We start from the raw sequence: 16,737 nt of genomic DNA, 5'->3' as shown, positions 1-16,737 counted from the left end.
CTGTTGGCATATGAAAACAGGACCATAGAATAAATGTCCTCGGCCCAAAGGTTAATGCAAAACATTCTTCACTTACAACACCACGGGTAATTCAAACAATCGGTAGACCTTTTGCCATAGCATTGGAGTTCAGCATTAGTTTGTTAAGTTGAACATAAAGGCCTATGGGTCTATCATGACTTGAGGACTGGAACTACAGCAGAAAAAATGTAATGGTCTATGCCGATGCAAAGGAAACAGGATACGACGACAAACAACCAACTGAGGAAAGACATTTAAAATGATTTACGTTGGGTACCCATACGCATGTTAGGACGACCCTAGGTATTTGGCCCAGCATGCCATAGTCAAAATGAAAGTTAAACAATTTCAATTTATTAAAAGCAAACCTAAAATGAAATCCCAGTCCTGCACGGACAAAAAAAAAACTGTTTTTCATATATTTGGGTGTAAAAATTATATTTTTAACACAATATTTGTAAGTACAAGCATATAATGTTCATAAATTAGCATAAACTGTGTGGGGCATATATGCTAGATCATATTATGTTTGGGACGTAAAATGTTTGTAAATATAATATGCTTAGATGCAACCATATATTAATTTGGAAATAGCCTATAAACATATATGTGTTTAGAGAGACCTAGAGAGTATGTTGCAAGTAAAATAATGGAAGTAACCAATTGACGCCTTAAAAATATATCCACACAAAGAAAATTTCATTAAAATTTTTTGTTTGTTTGAACAATACAAACAATATTTTGTTTGCACCAATCCTGAAAATATATATACTTGAATCGAAATATGTTTGGGCTATATGTTACAGAAGCGATTTTTTTTGAGGGTGTGGGAAGAAAACCCAGAATAAAAAACAAAACCAAACTAAAACATCACATTGTCTGGAAAAAAACACAATCCTGTGAGAAATTTAAAAAAAAATTATATAAAAAAATTTTACTATATAAATAAAATTTTGAGAAAATTTTCTATAGAAATAAAATTTTGACTAAATTGTCAATGGAAATTAAATTTTGGTAAAAATTTTCTATAGAAATAAAATTTTGAGAAAATTTTCGATAGAAATAAAATTTTGACAAAATTGTCTATGGAAATTAAATTTTGGTAAAAATTTTCTATAGAAATAAAATTTTGAGAAAATTTTCGATAGAAATAAAATTTTGGTGAAAATTTTCTATAGAAATACAATTTTGCCATAATATTCTATAGAAATAAAATTTTGACAAAATTTTCTATAGAAATAGAATTATGACAAAATTTTTTATAGAAATAAACTTTTGACAAAAATTTCTATAGAAATAAATTTTTAACAAAATTTTCTATAGAAAAACAATTTTGAGAACATTTTCTAAGAAATAAAGATTTTAGAAAAGTTTTTATAGAATAAAAGTTCGATGAAAATTTTCTATAGAAATAAAATTTTGACAAAAATTTTCAATAAAAATAAAATTTTGACAAAATTTTCTATAGAAATAAAATTTTGACAACAAATTTCTTAAAAAATAAAATTTTGACAAAATTTTCTATAGAAATAAAATTTAGATAAAATTTTCTATAGAAATAAAATTTAGACAAAGTTTTCTATAGAAATAAAATTTTGACGAAAACTTTCTATAGAAAAAACATTTTGACGAAAATTTTCTACAAAAAATAAAATTTTGACAAATTTATTTCTATAGAAATAAAATTTTGACAATTTTTTTTATAATTAAAAATTTAACCAAATTTTCTATAGAAATAAAATTTTGATACCATTTTCTATAGAAATAAAATTTTACAAAAATTTCTAAGAAATAAAATTTTGAAAAAATTTCTAAGAAATAAAGATTTGAGAAAAGTTTCTTTAGAATAAAAGTTCGACGAAAATTTTCTATCGAAATAAAATTTTGACAAATTTATTTCTATAGAAATAAAATTTTGACAAATTTATTTCTATAGAAATAAAATTTTGACAAATTTATTTCAATCGAAATTTTAACCAAATTTTCGATAGAAATACAATTTTTACAAAATTTTCTATAGAAATAAAATTTTGACAAAAATTTCTATAGAAATAAATGTTTAACAAAATTTTCTATAGAAAAACAATTTTGAGAAAATTTTCTATAGAAATAAAATTTTGAGAAAATTTTTTATAGAAATAAAATTTTGATAAAATTTTCTATAGAAATAAAATTTTGACAAGAATTTCTAAGAAATAAAATTTTGAAAAAATTTTCTACGAAATAAAGATTTGAGAAATGTTTCTTTAGAATAAAAGTTCGACGAAAATTTTCTATAGAAATAAAAATTTGTCAAATTTATTTCTATAGAAATAAAATTTTGACAATTTTTTTATAATTAAAATTTTAACCAAATTTTCGATAGAAATACAATTTTTACAAAATTTTCTATAGAAATAAAATTTTGACAAAAATTTCTATAGAAATAAATTTTTAACAAAATTTTCTATAGAAAAACAATTTTGAAAAAAATTTCTATAGAAATAAAACTTTAACCAAATTTTCTACAGAAATAAAATTTTGATTAAAAAATGTCTTAGAAATAAAATTTTGAAAAAATTTTCTAAGAAATAAAGATTTGAGAAAAGTTTCTTTAGAATAAAAGTTCGACGAAAATTTTCTATAGAAATAAAATTTCGACAAATTTATTTCTATAGAAATAAAATTTTGACAAATTTATTTCTATAGAAATAAAATTTTGACAATTTTTTTATAATTAAAATTTTAACCAAATTTTCTATAGAAATAAATCTTTGACAAAAATTTCCATAGAAATAAATTTTTAACAAAATTTTCTATAGAAAAACAATTTTGAGAAAATTTTCTATAGAACTAAAATTTTGACAAAAATTTTATAGAAATAAAATTTTGATAAAATTTGCTATAGAAATAAAAATTTGACAACATTTTTAAATAAATAAAATTTTGACAAAATTTTCTAAGAAATAAAGATTTGAGAAAAGTTTCTATAGAATAAAAGTTCGACGAAAATTTTCTATAGAAATAAAATTTTGACAAAAATTTTCTATAGAAAAAAAAAATGTTGACGAAAATTTTCTATAGAAATAAAATTTTGACGAAAATTTTCTGTAGAAATAAAATTTTGACAAATTTATTTCTATAGAAATAAAATTTTGACAATTTTTTTTTATAATTAAAATTTTAACCAATTTTAATTTAAAATTTAACCAAAATTTATAGAAATAAAATTTTGACAAAATTTTCTATACAAATAAAATGTTGACATTTTCTATAGAAATAAAATTTTCACAAAATTATCTATATCAATAAAATTTTCACAAAATTGTCTATAGAAATAAAATTTTGACAACATTTTCTATATAAATAAAATTTTGACATTTTCTATAGAAATAAAATTTTGACAAATTTTTCTATAGAAATAAATATATAACCACCCATAAAACTCCCCCACCCATCCTATTACCTATCACTCTAAATCTATCACAATTGTTTTCCTATACAGAATACATTGATATATTCTCTTTTATATAGCTCACTCACTGCATTGAACGCTCTCTCGATGACTATCAAACTTGGTTCTCCATAACAGTGTTGCCAACTCCCCAAGGCCAAAAAGCACCAAAAATATATTATAAATTCTAACATACCACTTCCCACCACAAAATCGAAAATTTAATGCTCTACTACTAACAAAAAAAAAAAAAAAAAATACTTCCGAAGATGTATTTGTGTATTGAATTTGTAATTTTATGAAGTTATGAACCGCTATTCAAGTATACACCTTGATCAGTTTTAATGCTTTTATTCAATTCATTTTGAACAGTAAAGTCTTTAAACATTCAAAATATTAATATATGGAAGGAGTCTATTGCTTATTTCAGTTGTGCGAGCTTTTGTGAATTTAATACAAACGTTTTTTAATGACATCTTTATCAAGTTCAAAAATTCGGCACTCGTCGCTAGACTTTTCTACAGAATACCCTATATAACAATATTAATTAAAAAATAATCAATACCACCTTCATAACAATCAAATTCTATATGTGGCAATAAAGTTGAGTTTCTTAAGTTCTAATCCAAATTTTTGTATCAATTAAACTTAATGCTATTCAAAATGAAAAAAAGCACCAAAGCACTAAATGAAAATGCCAGAAAGTTCCAAGTTGGTGCCCAGCAAAAAATGGAGCACTATTTCAGCAGCATTGTAAGGGAGAGAGGCAGTACCAACTGCTTACAAAACAACTGAATCCGCGCTGATTTTTGTTGGCGATGTCCCGGAGCCACCGTGGTGCAATGGTTAGCATGCCCGCCTTGCATACACAAGGTCATAGGTTCGATTCCTGCTTCGACCGAACACCAAAAAGTTTTTCAGCGGTGGATTATCCCACCTCAGTAATGCTGGTGACATTTCTGAGGGTTTCAAAGCTTCTCTAAGTGGTTTCAGTGCAATTTGGAACGCCGTTCGGACTCGGCTATAAAAAGGAGGTCCCTTGTCATTGAGCTTAACATGGAATCGGGCAGCACTCAGTGATAAGAGAGAAGTTCACCAATGTGGTATCACAATGGACTGAAAAGTCTAAGTGAGCCTGATACATCGTGCTGCCACCTAACCTAACCTAACCTAACCTTGCTCAGAACTTAGCAATATTATTATTGGTATGAAGGAAAACAGCATCTATACTGCGTGAATTGGTTGTAATAACGTAAACGAATGATCATAAGCTAGTTTGATTACTCGCTTACGTTATTGCTGCCGATACTGCAGTGTGGATGCACTGCCTACTTTATTGTATACCAAACAACGCAACTAAATTTTACTTTTTTTTGCTGAGTGTTTTTTTTTTTTGAAAAAGCACTAAAAAGGCAATTTGGTGCTTTTTAGAAATCAAAAAGCACTAAATATGGTGCTAAAAGCACCAAATTGGCATCACTGCTTCATGACAACATAACAAGAGCCAAACACAATAACATCACACACGCACTCACATTCCAACCAAATAACAGTCATGTAAATTAACAGAACAATGACAACATTTTTTTTTTTAAATACAATTTTCTACCACTAAAACTCTATCAATTAAGAAAATTAAAGCGTTTCGCCATATCAACAGAAACTTTCTTTTGATTTGATACGGCGAAGCGTTGCCTAGAGATGATCAACACTTGAGGGCTGCACTTTTTAACGCCGTGTATGAAATTCGACACTTTCGAATTCAGTACATACTCTCTCTTTTTCTCAGAGCGTAAACAGTGGAGAGAAGAGTTGTTTATCAAACACTGAGTACTCATCAGCAATAATATGTGCTCCGAAAAAGAGATGAATTCAATGAATTCGGGCGGGATGCGAGCAAGTTTTCTATCTTTGCGGCATGGTTTCGCTTAAATCTGGTCTTTACTTTTCGGATCATTTCAGGTGTTTTCACCGTTATTTTTCGTCCACTTTTTGGGCGCAATGCAACACTGCCAATATCACGTTAACGATCAATGGTAGGAGAAACAAAAGATTTTTTGCATTTAAATGCTCGAGGGCTCTAACGACTTATGGGTTCTCCAGCCAAATAGTTATAAGAGAATTCCATTCAATTTAATCACGAATAATGTGTTTGTTCTGAATGCAAAAGATGAATATGCTGGCAATTGCATATTAGTTTCCCTGTACTTAAAATAAAATTCGAGCAAGGAGGATACCTTCCCCTATCAAATATACAAAAATGTAGAAGCGAACTTTTTTGAGGAATCCCCCTTTTAACTTCCGTGATATATATGACAAGAATAACTTCGAGTGTAATTCTAAACAACACAATAACTTGTAAATTTTTTTAACAAAGTTTCCCTTGCCTGAAGATGCTACTGGTGCGTAGTAAGAAATAAATACAACACTTGGGACAATTGCAACATTTTCCCCATTTTTTTTTTCAGAAAAAAGGCAAAAGATAAAACTTTAAACATTTTTTTTTGATATTCTGCTTTTGCTCTATGCCAGCTAGATTGCTAACTGGCTGGCTGTCTGCCATTAATGGTAGCTGACGCTGTGCTTGATGATTGTGATAAAATCTTAAACTACCCCCAGACGCTTGAGTTATGATGGTACATGCTGCCATTCATCTATTCTTGCGTGTGTGTGGGTCGATGGCGGGGTGGTGGTGTTGTGTTTCTCTCAAGTGTCTTTACTCTGTGTGAGCTACACATTGCTTTACACAGTAGCTGGGCCGATGACTATGCCGTATGGTATTCAGCCAAAATGTTGTTGCAAGTGTCTCTGAAGATATGGCAACAACAGAGAGAGAGAGAGTATAAATTTGAGTGAGTTGAGTGTTACACTATCCATTGACTGTGACTTGGCTGTGACTATTGTTGTCTTTATTCTTCTAGAACTCAAGCTCTATTAAAATGCTACAATCATTTGATGAAGCTTAAAGAGTGAGCAGCATATCTAGAAAAAGTTGCAAGCATTTGTAACAGGCTAACAGAATATACAAGGAAAAGATAACGTAAAAAAAACAAAAAAAAAAAAAGAGAGAGAACTTAAAGGGTAAAGGATATTTCACTCTCTCTCTCGCTTACTCTATCACTCTTTTCTCAACTGTGGCATTTTGGTTCATGTTTTATATGTATGTGTTGAGTTATACGATTTAAGGGTCGTTGCCTTTATTTTAGCTAGACTTGGTGAACAAAGTTTGGGAGGATTTTCGTGTTTATGTTGTTGTTGTTGCTGTTGTTTTTTTATTTTTATCACATCAAAATTTCACTTTCATTGTCTAGGTTGTTTTCCAACAACCCCAGTGAAAAGTGACTACAGGAACTTGCAACTAAACAAAGAAATAAAAAAGGAGCATTTGAAGGCTGTTTATACAGCAGCAAACTCCAACAGACTAAGTAGATTCACACAAGAAACTTTAAAAATTTTCTAGGACTTTGAGTTACAAAGGTGACGACGAAGTATGGGTTAGTTGGTGTTGTCTGCGTTATTGCCCTCAATGGAACAGCATTCGCACTTTTCCAGGATATTGAAAGAAATTTAATTAAAATTGCTAGAATTAAATTTAAACGTAGGCAAAACATTGGCGGCAATCATAACCTAAGGATGTGAATCCAGTGAAGTCGGGGAGGGGGAATTCATTTTACTACACAGGAAACTACAAAAGAAAAAAACTAATTAAAAAGGTCGATAAACTTTTTCTCACAGTGTATCCCATAAACATTATCTTTGTTTGTAAAAGGAAACATATTTGTGTTGTACATTTAATGGCCTATTATCTGCTTGTTGTTCAAATCAAAATATTTTTTTTTTCGATATTCAAATTGTAAACATCCGTTTGATGGGGAAATTAAAATCAATTGTGGACGAAAAAGGAAATGGATCACAGGGATCATTAGGATTTTCTTTACGAAAATGAATAGGAATGGAACAGAAAAATACTCTTATTAACTTCTTCGACATGAGTGGCATATAGATTGAAATAAAATGGTTATTTGGTGAATTAACCTTCGTTCACAAAATTAAAAACGGATATGAACTCCAATGGCCATGATGGTCTTCCAAGAATTTTTTTCGTTTTTTATGAAGAGCAACAATTTTAGAATAAATAAAATAAAAAAGTAGAAACAATTTTATATAAATGTATTTAATTTACATTTATATAAAATTGTTTCTACCTCTCTATGAAATATGCAAATTCCATTAAGTGAAATAATGTAAATAATTTACATATTTCCAAAGTAGATATTGCTTTAACAAAGACACAGCATGCATTTCGTTTTTTTAGATTCGTTTTGCTTAGTTTTTCATAAAGTTTCGTATGTAAAGACAAACTTTCGATTCCTCTTCGCTTGGCGGAAAATTATTCAATTTTGGTGCATTTTGGCAATTTGCATTTTTATTTTATTATAAAAACAACAGGAAGCCATGAGACTTAAATCCAAAATAAATTAAATAAAAATGGAAAACAATGAGAAAAACCCAAGGCCGGCGAAAATTTTCTATAGAAATAAAATTTTGCAAAAATTTTCTATAGAAATAAAATTTTGCAAAAATTTTCTATAGAAATAAAATTTTGCAAAAATTTTGTATAGAAATAAAATTTTGCAAAAATTTTGTATAGAAATAAAATTTTGACAAAATTTCCAATCGAAATAAAATTTTGCAAAAATTTTCTATATATATATATATATATATATATATATATATATATATATATATATATATATATAAAATTTTGCAAGAAAATTTTTTATAGAAATAAAATTTTGCAAAAATTTTTTTATAGAAATAAAATTTTGCAAAATTTCCAATCGAAATAAAATTTTGCAAAGATTTTCTATATATATATAAAATTTTGCAAAAAAATTTTTTATAGAAATAAAATTTTGCAAAAATTTTTTTATAGAAATAAAATTTTGCAAAAATTTTCTATAGAAATAAAATGTTTGTTGTTTTTTTTGATTTCAGCTTAACTAAACTACAAGTGTAGCTTAACCAACAGTCTATAGGGCTTTGCCCAAATAAATTTGACAAACATTCTTTTCCTCTGTTGGTTAAGCTACACTTGTAGTTTAGTCAATGCATGGTTTAAGCTGAAATCAAACAAAAATGATTAAAGAAAAAACCCACCAATAACAAAACAAAACGAAGGAAAAAAAGAGGAAGCACGCTCAAAATAAACCCAGCCAACTGCACTCAAATCGATGATTTGACGGTGGCAAAGGAAAAGAGATATGCTTGTACGAATTTATTTTGGCATAAGCCGGCTATCAAGTAAAACCTTTTTTCGGAAGGTTCACGTGTGGTTTACTTTTGGGTTTAGTGAACTGTCTGAATTTATTCTGATAATTGGTTGATAGTTTTGCTGCAAGTAGAGGATGCTGATGAGGAATGTGGTAATTCCGAAACGTGCGTCCATCCAACCATCTTGCAGTCTATAGGGCTTGCCCAAATAAATTTGACAAGCATACTTTTCCTCTGTTGGTTAAGCTACACTTGTAGTTTAGTCAATGCATGGTTTTAAGCTGAAATCAAAGACAACAACAATGATTAAAGAAAAAACCCACCAATAACAAAACAAAACGAAGGAAAAAAGAGGAAGCACGCTCAAAATAAACCCAGCCAACTGCACTCAAATCAATGATTTGACGGTGGCAAAGGAAAAGAGATATGCTTGTACGAATTTATTTTGGCATAAGCCGGCTATCACGTAAAACCTATTTTCGGAAGGTTCACGTGTGGTTTACTTTTTATAGAAAGTAAACCACACGTGAATTTATTCTGATAATTGGTTGATAGTTTTGCTGCAAGTAGAGGGTGCTGATGAGGAATGTGGTAATTCCGAAACGTGCGTCCATCCAACCATCTTGCAGTCTATAGGGCTTTGCCCAAATAAATTTGACAAACATTGTTTTCCTCGTTGGTTAAGCTACACCTGCAGTTTAGTCAATACATGGATTCAAAAAAACAACAGAAATAAAATTTTGGCAAAATTTTCTATAAAAATAAATATTTAACAAAATTTTCTATAGAAATAAAATGTTGACCAAATTTTCTATGGAAATAAAATTTTGCATAATTTTTCTATACAAATAAAATTTTGCATAATTTTTCTAAACAAATAATATTTTGCAAAAATTTTCTATAGAAATAAAATTTTTACAAAATTTTCTATAGAAATAAAATTTTTACAAAATTTTCTATAGAAATAAAATTTTTACAAAATTTTCTATAGAAATAAAATTTTGACAAAATTTTCTATAGAAATAAAATTTTGCAAAAATTGTCTATAGAAATAAAATGTTGACAAAATTTTCTGTAGAAATAAAATTTTGACAAAATTTTTTATTGAAAAAAAAGTTCAAAATATTTTTTTTATAAAAATAAAATTTTAAGAAAATTTTCGACAAAAAATATATTTTTGACAAAATTTTCTATAGAAATAAAATTTTGACAAAATTTGTATTTAACATTTTCTATAGAAAAAAATTTATAAAATTTTCTGTAGAAATAAAAATTTGGCAATAATTTTTCTATACAAATAAAATTTTGCATAGTTTTTCTATACAAATAATATTTTGCAAAGATTTTCTATAGAAATAAAATTTTGGCAAAATTTTCTATAGAAATAAAAATTTAGCAAAATTTTCTATAGAAATAAAATGTTGACCAAATTTTCTATAGAAATAAAATTTTGCATAATTTTTCTATACAAAGAATATTTTGCAAACATTTTCTGTAGAAATAAAATTTTGAAAAAATTTTCTATAAAAATAAAATGTTGACAAAATTTTCTATAGAAATAAAATTTTGCGTAATTTTTCTATAAAAATAATATTTTGCAAACATTTTCTATAGATATAAAATTTTGGAAAAAATTTCTATAAAAATAAAATGTTGATAAAATTTTCTATAGAAATAAACTTTTGGCAAAATTTTCTGTAGAAATAAATTTTGGCAAAATTTTCTATAGAAATAAAATTTTGACAAAATTTTCTATAGAAATAAAATTTTGGCAACATTTTCTGTAGAAATAAAATTTTGTTTTGCATAGAAATAATAAAATTTTGCAAAAATTTTCTATAGAAATAAAATTTTGCAAAAATTTTCTATAAAAATAAAATGTTGACAAAATTTTCTATAGAAATAAAATTTTGACAAAATTTTATGTAGAAATAAAATTTTGACAACATTTTCTATACAAATAAAATTTTGGTAAAATTTTCTGTAGAAATAAATTTTGGCAAAATTTTCTTTAGAAATAAAATTTTGACAAAATTTTCTATACAAATAAAATTTTGGCAAAATTTTCTATAGAAATAAAATTTTGGCAAAATTTTCTATAAAAATAAAATGTTGACCAAATTTTCTATAGAAATAAAATTTTGCATAATTTTTCTATACAAATAATATTTTGCAAAAATTTTCTATAGAAATAAAATTTTGCAAAAATTTTCTATAAAAATAAAATGTTGACTAAATTTTCTAAAGAAATAAAATGTTGTCAAAATTTTCTATAGAAATAAAATTTTGGTAAAATTTTCTGTAGAACTAAAATTTTGACAAAATTTATTATAGAAATAAAATTTTGTCTAGAAATAAAATTTAGTTAAAATTTTCTATAGAAATAACATTTTTATAATATTTTCTATAGAAATAAAAATTTGGCAAAATTTTCTAAAGAAATAAAATTGTGGCAATATTTTCTATAGAAATAAAGTTTAGCTAAAAATTTTACATAAAAATAAAATTTTGCCAAAACTGTAGAAATAAAATTTCGATAAAATTTCATATGGAAATAAAATTTTGTCAAAATTTTCTGTAGAAATAAAATGTTGGCAATATTTTCGATAGGAATAAAATTTTGAGAAATTTTCTTTAGAAATAAAATTTTGGTAATATTTTTTATAAAAATAAATTGTTTTTATAGAAATAAAATTTTTAAAAAAAATTTCTCTAGAAATAAAATGTTGGCAAAACTTTTTATAGAAATAAAAATTTTACAAAATTTTCTATAGAAATTTGACAAAATTTTCTATAGAAATAAAATTTAGCTAAAAATTTCACATAAAAATAAAATTTTGCCAAAATTGTAGAAATAAAATTTCGATAAAATTTCATATGGAAATAAAATTTTGTCAAAATTTTCTGTAGAAATAAAATGTTGGTAAAATTTTCCATAGAAATAAAATTTTGACCACATTTTCTATAGAAATACAATTTTGGCAAAATTTTCTATAGAAATAGTATTTTAACAAAAGTTTCTATAGAAATAAAATTTTCTATAGAAATAAAATTTGGACACAGCAGACGTAAAGTTTTTGTAAAATTTTCTATAGAAATAAAATTTTGGCAAAATTTTCTATAGAAAGTAAAGTTTGAAAAAAAAAATCGGTAGAAATAAAATTTTGTGTGGCCAGAATTTTACCCAAAAACCTGATAAGATGTTTTTGGGAAGGGCAAACCAATTCCAAAAAATAAAGTGTCTATAACAAAACACCGCTTTAGAATATCTATTAAAATTGTTCGCAAATCCACCTATAGAGTAAAGTGCAACAAGTATATTTACATAGGCGAATTTCAGCAAAACTGTATGAATAAAGTGAAAACTAAACTAAGCCGGCATCAGTCAGGTCACAAAAGGCCACAACAATTCAAAGGAAAACAGATTAAAACCGTTTGCAGAACCGTGGCAAGTTTGTACAAAATGCCTGCAGGCTATGTGGATAAAGCAAGCATGGAGCATGCACAATGGGGAAAAAATTATTTTATATTATTTTATTTAAATTTAAATTTTAATTTTATTTGTTTGGTTTTAATTTATTTTTGTTTGGTTTAATTTAATTTAACTTAATTAAACATTAAGGTACACAATAAAATATCCTATGTATGTTAAAACATTTTCTATAGTGAAAACTATTAAACTATACTTGAATAAGTCTCTTGTATTTCTTCGGTCTTTTTAATTTTCTTTGGTTATTATAGTGTGGGAATTTGTGTAGGTTTGCATTCTCCAACGAGTTTTTAATGGGGTTATTATTTTATTACAGGTAATTTTCATGTAGCCTTTGGCAAACTGTTGAGGTGTCAACACACACATATATTAACTTAAACATGCTTTATAGAAATTTTAGTATGACCATAATTATGAGTGGGTGGAAAATGGAAAAATAATGACTTCATTTAAACTGTGTATTATGTTTGTTTTCTTATTAATAGGAGATATTTGATCTTAGTAAACTAAAAGAGAGCGGAATGAATTAGGGATTGTAATGAAAATCAAAAGGTCTACTTTTCAATTTTTTTTTCTTAATTTTGAACAATAGATATCGTTCTTAGATTCAATGATTTTTGACTATAAATATGTCTTTCAAGACTTTTGCTCTTTTCTCTTTAGCTTCCAAATATGCTCCACAATTATATTCACATTGAGAAATTCTCTCCTAAATGGGCTAATTTTGAATGTAGAATCTACAATTAATGTTAAAGTTCTCATTACACACACACACACATGTCTATGGGTGAATGGGAATGTTTATGTAAACATTTAAACACTGTTTCTCTTTGTTTGTGTAACGTACATATGACTGCATTCACATTTATCCTTTGCCAATGGACAGATGTCAGGCAGAGAAAACTATGGCATTAAACAACGAATAATTAAAACGCGTTCTTATAATGGGTGGGTGTGTAGCAAAGTAGTTTGTGCAATTTAACAAATTAACACGTTCATACACTATTGGCTAATGAAGTATACATTGGAGTTGTGGGGGGTACTTTTGTGAAGTGGGAAATAAACCATTACAAAGCAGAGACGTAAATCGATTGAAACCCTTATGATGTTTGAGCGAAAAAACTAGCAATGCTCCCTGATACACTCGTCGGGAATAAAATGAAGTTTTACATAAAATCTAATGACCCCTTTGCCATATGGTGCCGACGAATGAAATAATCCTCTGTACAGGCAATGTTTTAGGTTTTTGCATTCATCCAAACACTCGACGTCTGGCAGGAATAAATCTGAACAAGTGTAATTTCAATTATTCACACAACAAAGCTTTCGAAGCAGTACTAAAGAGCAATGTTGAAAGGTTGTGAGAACCTAAATAAGTGTGCGCGGCAACATGAAACCAACCAACTCTTTTTGTATAAAGTGTTGGAGAACAACTACAACAATTGGGAGGGTTTTCATACAGTTTTTTTTTTGCCATAAGTGTGAGTAACATTTGCTTTTGCTTAATATTCCCATGACCATTATTGTTATCGAGACCTTTATAACTATAAATACTTACAATTGTTTTAAGAGACTCATGCTATTCTTGGTCAGAGAGAGAGAGAGAGGGAACTTACCTAAAAAGAGAAAAATAATTTAATTTATATTAGTAAAAAATGATTGTAAACGATTTGTTTTTAAACTGAGGAAATATTGTCAATATCAACTAAAAAAATATAATAAATAAATTATTCAGACCCAAAGGTAATAAATCTCCATTTTCTGATGAATGAGAGAGTACTATTGAGATGTACAAAGATATCGATGGGTTAGTGAGATAACCAATTGAGTATAGGGGATAATGATAGTAAAATTTAAGTAACTAAAATTAATCCCAAAAATAATATTATATACATAATTCAGATGAAAAGGTGTTAATCTCCATTCTGATTAAAAAATCTCTGATTTATGATAAGCATAATGGTCATGTTAGTGATCTCTTTGAATGTGTGAGTAACATTGAGATTCAAAAAGTTATTAATGTGTTAGTGAGATAACCAATTGAGAATAGGGAATAATATTAGTAACTAAAATTAATTCATATACTCAATTGATGTTAACATTTGACAAATTAAAAAAAAAACATAATTGTTAATAAATAAATTATCCATATCCAAAGGTTAATCTTTATTCTCTTAAAAAAAAAATTATTATTTATGATAAGCATGGTTAGATTAGGTATAGTGGATATTGTGATACAACAGTGGTGAACTTCTCTCTCACTGAGTGCTGCATGATTCCATGTTAAGCTCAATGACAAGGGACCTCCTTGTTATAGCCGAGTCCGAACGGCGTTCCACATTGTAGTGAAACCATTTAGAGAAGCTCTAAAACACTCAGAAATGTCACCAGCATTACACCGCTGAAAAACTTTTTGGTGTTCGGTCGAAGCAGGAATCTTACCCACGACCTTGTGTATGCAAGACGGTCATGCTAACCATTGCACCACGGTGGCTCCCTATGATAAGCATAATAGTCCTGTTAGTGATATCTTTGAATGGGAGAGTAACATTAAGATGCACAAAGGTATTAAATCTCCATTTTCTGATGAGCATACTAGTCATTTTAGTGATATCTTTGAATGGGAGAGTACCATTAAGATGCCTAGATCTATCAATGGGTTATAATCAGAGATCTGCAACGAGTATGATCAAGCCTATTTAATCATCTCTTAAAAAAATGAATATAATCATTCATGTGCATAGAAAAAAACGAGTTCGTTCGATCCGCTCAAACTACAATAAAAATGTTGTGATTTCAAATTGTATTGATTGAAGAACTTTGTTACAATCAAACAAATCATACGCTTGTATTGGTTAGGAGGTTGTGAATGATTATACCAAACGGGACACTCAATTTCAGTGAACATGATTGGTGTGATTTTTCTGTTTGTTGTGTTCGATTTGATTTGATCAACATAGAAATGAACGAGCCTGAATAAAATCAAGCAATATAAATTTCAATAAATTAGCACAGATATGGAAAACAAAAACCCTTTTATTTCATTTGGTTTTATGACTTAATTCTATGATAAGGAACTTCGTGAAATTAAATACACAAAAAAATTTTTTTTTTTGATTCGATCACGAAAATCATAGTATCAATCATTGTTTTAATTGGACATTAAAAAAATACTTGATTAAAAAATTAATTGATTTCAAATAATTTTTTAATTGATTAAATTAAAACTTTATTTGATATTGATTGTTTGAAATAAATTTTTAGTTAAAAATAAAAAAAATTCCATCACCTTTTTTATTGACTTCCGTGTTTGATTAACAAGTTAAATGTATCAGTGTTTTATTTAAACATTTTAAAATTTTCAATCATTGACTTAATGCTTCTATATTGATTAAAAAGTTAATCGTATCAATTAATTTATTAATTTTCAACTTCAATCAACTTTTTAATTGGATATATTCTGTTTGTACAAGTGTAAAAAATAAATACATTTTTATGCAGGTGGATTTTGCGATTTTAGGTATTAAAATATTTATATAAAGAATTCAAAAATATGCTTTCAAAACTATCAGGTGTTTGTTAGTTGTTTTTAGTTCACGTGAACCGAGGTGGAATGTACGTTGAACAATCAAATGTACCGAACAAACTCGATTGAAAACTAAAGTTCACTCTCGTTCATTCAATTCCAAACAACGTGTTTGATCATCCAAATGAATGGAACCAGTGATTCGAACTGAGTGTTTGATCGAGATCAATACAACGTCGCTCACTCTCGCTCATCGAACCAAACAAAAGCATCAACATAAATCGAGTCACTGAGCGAGTGCAATTGAAAAATGATGTTACTCGTGCAGTTCTCTGGTTATAATCAATTGAGTATAAGGAATAATGATAGTACAATTCAAGTTGCTACCATTAATCCCTATACTCAATTGATAATAATAACAGACAAAAAAATATTCAATGCAAAGGTGTTAATATTCTTTCTATTAAAAAAAAACTCAGATTTATGATGAACATAATATACATGTGAGTGATCTCTTTGAATGGGAGAGTAACATTGAGATGCACAAAGCTATCGATGGGTTAGTGAGATAACCAATTGGTTATAGGGAATAATGATAGTAAAATTTATGTTGCTGCAATTAAACCTTATACTCAATTGATAATAATATTGAACAAAATAAAAAAATAAAGTATTCATATCCAAAGGATTTAATCTCCATTCTGTTTAAAAGCTCTGATTTGTTATGAACATAATAGTCATGTTAGTGATCTCTTTGAATGGGAGAGTAACATTGAGATGCACCAATCAGATAACCAATTGAGTATTGGGAATAATGATAGTAATATTTAAGTTACTACCATTAGTTCTTATATTGAATTGATAATAATGATTAAAATTAATAAAACAAATCAATAATAAATAAATTATTGGAATCTAATGGTGTTAATCTTCATTCTGATTACAAAACTCTATTTATGATGACCATAATAGTCATACTAGTGGTATCTATTA

At 27.2% G+C, this 16,737-nt stretch overlaps 1 protein-coding gene across 3 annotated transcripts in view; it reads right to left on the bottom strand.

Annotated features, from left to right (window-relative positions):
* The window catches only part of dlp (glypican dally-like), a 237,361-nt gene that overhangs the window by 47,772 nt on the left and 172,852 nt on the right, over positions 1-16,737 (bottom strand). The gene's annotated exons all lie outside the window — the stretch shown is intronic.

The sequence above is a fragment of the Haematobia irritans genome, chromosome 4 (genome assembly GCF_050003625.1).
Source record: "Haematobia irritans isolate KBUSLIRL chromosome 4, ASM5000362v1, whole genome shotgun sequence".
Lineage (NCBI taxonomy): Eukaryota > Metazoa > Arthropoda > Insecta > Diptera > Muscidae > Haematobia > Haematobia irritans.
Note: the sequence above shows the minus strand (reverse complement) of the source record. Positions and strands in the feature narration are given on the sequence as shown.